At 39.0% G+C, this 4681-nt stretch overlaps 1 pseudogene; it reads left to right on the top strand.

The window, feature by feature from the left end:
- The first annotated feature begins 518 nt into the window (after positions 1–518).
- LOC121771712 lies at positions 519–3119 on the top strand (annotated as a pseudogene).
- Positions 3120–4681: the final 1562 nt, after the last annotated feature.

Here is a 4681-nt window from a genome sequence, read left to right as displayed (position 1 = left end):
GACGTCTATCTATGGTTTGCAATTGCATGGCCCAAGCTTAAGGTTTATAGCCTCACATGAGTCACATGATCTTCGTTAATTTATAGTTTCGCCTAGGCTGCATGGGTCACGCACAATGGTTGATCTACACAGGAGCATGTTTTTTTGAACCTAACAATATATTACATTCGTCCATAAAAAATATATTACTATCAATTTACTATTTTGGTCTATCCAACAAAATTAAATTAAATCTAAAAATAAAAATAAAAAATTTTAAACCCTGCTAACACGTGGATTCAATTCACTAAAATTATTTCCAAAAATCTAAAAATAAATTTTTTTAAACCCTACTAACACGTGGATTACAATTCACTAAAATTATTTCCAATTTCAACCATTTTTTAGAACTTTGTCTATTTTTTTTTGAGATGACAATATCAAATTATTTTTCGGTAAGTACAGTAACAATGAGAATACATTCTTGCAAAACACGTGGTGAGTCTAATTGTTGTAATTTTACGAGGAGGACGCAACAATATAAAATCTCAACTCCCAACAAGAAGAGTAGTTGCACGTGCCACTTAATGCCGCCATTTTCGCATTTCTTTTCCGGGAAATGAAGCTTCTCCGTCCACTCTCTGCTCCCTCACCTCACTTCCCACCCTCCGATCCTCCCCCACTCTCTCCCTCCACCTTCAACCGCAATGCCTCTCCCCGACACCTCTCCGTCTTCTCTCACCCTCGCCACTTGAAGATGAACTACAACGACCCCAATTCCACCCTTTGCCTCCGCTCTCTGCCAATGCGAAGCCTCCGCCTCCGCCGCCGCCGGATTCCGATGCGAGGAATTGGAAGCTTCTGGTTGTCGGCGTGCTCCGCCGTTACTGTAGCACTGGCCATTGCTAATCGCGTGCTCTACAAGCTCGCCCTTGTTCCGATGAAGGAATTCCCCTTCTTTTTGGCTCAGCTCACTACTTTTGGGTATGTAATTTCGTTGATGCCTTTGACTATCGAGTTTGTAAAATTTTATTGTTGAATATCGTAATTGGATTGTGCTTTTAGTAGCTGAGATTGTTAAAATTGTAGGGTTTATGACTCTTTCCAGAAACCTAATTGTGATATAAAGGAAAAAACGTAGTTTATAGAGACTATCACAATTCACAGGGTAATGTAGCTTAAGTTATCTTGGATATTGGGATTGCGGGCGAATGTTTTGCTAGGGTTAGTTAAGATTGATGGTTATTTGTGATGGCCAGGTATGTGACTATATATTTTTCCACACTATTCACGAGATACAAAGCTGGAATTGTCACTGATGAGATGTTAGCATTTCCAAAAACACCTTTTATACTCATTGGTCTTCTGGAAGCTCTTGGAGTCGTGGCAGGAATGTATTCTGGAGGTACGAGCAACTGAGTTATGGTAATATATCGTGTCTGAGAGGGCTCAGGAAAAACTTACCTTGCCAATAATTCCCACCGACCATATTCCATGTACATGTTCTGCACTTATTTCTTGGCTTTGTGGTGAACTTGAGAGTCATTTCTTAGTCCATATTTGTTGAGAGTAAGAGCATGCTGCTGTATTGAAACAAAGAACAGAGGTAATTTCAACTTCTGAATGCACAGTCAAATTGATTATTGTTTTGGAGGCATTTTTATTGAGCGATGAGTATCTTTTACAGCTCAGCTTCCTGGACCAGCCACCTATACTAACTCAGGTAATGTCACTTCTATTTTCATTGAAGTTTATTTCCTAATTCCCATTATGGATAAATGTTTCTCTGGCACACGAGTCGGGGCAGATGGACTACGAAGTCATAATTCATTCACAGCTTAGTTTTTTCCTTCATCCATTTCTACCTTCTTCGAGTTTTGAGTTCTAAATATTCACTATAACTGATTATTAACTCGAACATAAGTCTCTGAGCTGCTCTCATTACAAAATTTAAGCATTCACTTTTACTGAGAATTTGCTTGGAATATTTACTAGACTTGTGATACATGTCTTTTCATCCCAACTCTAAGCTTAAGTTTTATCCACTTTGTTAAGAATATTAGTATTCTGTCCCACATCGGTGATGTGCCATAGCCTAGCTTAGTCTCTTGTACTATATATATGTGGCCTGTGTTGAGTAATAAAATACACCAAATACACTACTACTTTCTCTACTATGTCTATTTACTTTTCCGCTTATATCTATATTTTATTGTTCTACACACTTCATTCGGATTGTGCTTTTTCTGTCTAGGGCACATCTTTTGTTAAAAGGTGTATCATTATCAAACTGGGCTGTCCATTTGTTCGTACATTCCCTAGTTACTTTGGCTTGAAGCATCTTGACTCATCTTTCATTTGTTAGCTCGACTAACCCCAAGGAACTTTTACTTTTTTTTTTCAAAATAAAGAAAGCTATAGATTAACCTAGTTATGTCCAGTACAAGTGTACAACTGACCAAAAGCTAAGGTTCATTTTGTTCTCAAGGTTCATGTTTTCGGGGAACCTACTATTGCAGGCATTTTTGGTATGGCAACTGGCCTTCTCTGTGCTGATCTTGGGGAGGAGATATGATGTGATATTTTAGAGTTCTTAATCAAAGCATAAAGATTATCAAGTTTAATTATTTTAACTCTAATAATACTACACTACTGCAAGAATACAGTATCGTAGTAGTATTTCAAGTGTCGATCCACAGGGAGGCGAGATTGCTTACGCTTAATAAGACTACACAAAGCATAAAAATATTTTATTTTGATTTTGAGATGGTTAACTAACTTAAACTACTGAAACGAGATTTTTAACACGAGAAAGACAAGTCACTCCAAGTTGCTTTCTAAGCTTGCATTGTTTTACACCATTACAACGAACCATATGAAGGGATTAGAATTATCAACCTAATCGCGTGCACTGAACATGTCTACGACGTATAGTTCACAGTCAGCTGAACACTTGTTCCATGAACCAACTTTCAACGACATTTAATTCCTGCGGATGCGCTGGAACAAACGTTGTCTACTATAATTACTTACCTAATCCACTATCAAATTATCCCCTGAACAGTTCTAATTCGATAGCATACCAACAAACGATCAATCCTAAGCTATGTTAAAGAGACAATAGTTAAGATTTAACAACACTACATCATTAGCCAAAAACGTAGCATTTTAATTATCAAACACAATGTTGGTATCAAACATACGATTCAAGGTGTTAAAACAAATACACAAGCCTAGATTACAACTGGGAGCAACAAAGAGAGCCTAGCCTATACACATGGTAGAATGTAGAAATAAAACCATAGGTGTGATGCTCTCGTCGAGTGGAGTCGGGATTCGGGAATGGATGGTCGGAATAATGGCCGGAATGCCTTCCTTCTCTTCTTCCTCTCCTCCTTTCTCTCTATTTTTCTCTCTATCTGTCGTTTTTCTTCTCATTTTCTTTTCTTCTTTTTATCCTAAACTGCCGAGCAACTGCCTGGAGTTGTTCGAGACTCCGAACGCCCGACCGGGCGAAATTAGAAGGACCAATCGCCCGACCGGGCGATATGCTTCTGCATGGCTTCGCGGGAGACGCCCGACCGGGCGTTTAGTTGAAATCAGAACGCCCGACCGGGCGAACTTTCTGGACTCCGCATGCACAAAATGGAAACGCCCGATCGGGCGTTTAGCAACATCAAAACGCCCGACCGGGCGAACTCTCTGGAATCTCAGCTATGCATTTCCGACGAACTTCCAGCTTCTAACACCCGAAACTACACTCAAAGCACGACTTGGTGAGTTATAATTAACATGAAATCCGGGGTAAAGAATAGGAAATAAGCTTCGCATCAAATACCCCCAAACTTAAGCTCTTGCTCGCCCCGAGCAAGGTACATTTTTAGCACAAAAACTCAACGCAAGTCTACCCCGCAGAGAAATTTTCATCACAAAGAATCATGTAGGGACGTGAGTGACAAAATCTAAACCCCCAACATTTCCAATCAAGATTTCCCACTCTCAAGAACAATCACTCATCCCCCTAGAACGTCAAGTTAAGGTGCACTTCAAAATAAGTCCAAGCATGCGATCAAACAACTCAAACCATCATCATTGACTCATTAAGCAATACTAACCACATAGACTCACAGATTTCAAATCGAACCTCTTTAACTCTACCAAGTTCTTTACACAACATCCACAAGCATCAACGATAAGGTCCAAGGTCTTATTTCAAGGTTGTAATGGGGCTAGGGACGAGGTAGGATAAGTATGGATAGTGAGCTCAAAGGCTACACATTTGAGTGCCAAAATCTTCCCTCCTACAACTTCCTTCCAAAGATTAACCAATGAAAAATTACAACCAAACCCACACTCCCCCAAACTTGAGATCTATTCCAGACGAGATTACACAAACAAACATAGAAGCTCTATCTTTATTTCATCAACTTATTTCTTTTTTTTTTTTTTTTTTTTGTAAAGACCTCGACTTTTGTGAATTTGGAGGTCGTCTTTTTCTTTTTCTTGTTTTTTTTTTTTCTTAGAACTTCATTCTTTTCACCTTCTATCAAGTCTAGAAATGTCTACTCTTTACAATTCACCACCCACACTCAAACTCAAACCACAAAGCTCAACTTGTATTTAGCACCCAAATAGTAGCAAGGTCTATCGATGAGGCTAAAATTAGGCTTATTTCAGTGGCTAAGTGTTTGGCTAAGTGTTT

Source organism: Salvia splendens, chromosome 16 (genome assembly GCF_004379255.2).
Source record: "Salvia splendens isolate huo1 chromosome 16, SspV2, whole genome shotgun sequence".
In the NCBI taxonomy this organism is placed as follows: Eukaryota; Viridiplantae; Streptophyta; class Magnoliopsida; order Lamiales; family Lamiaceae; genus Salvia; species Salvia splendens.
The sequence above is the reverse complement of the archived record's forward strand: the minus strand, read 5'-3'. Positions and strand labels throughout refer to the sequence as shown.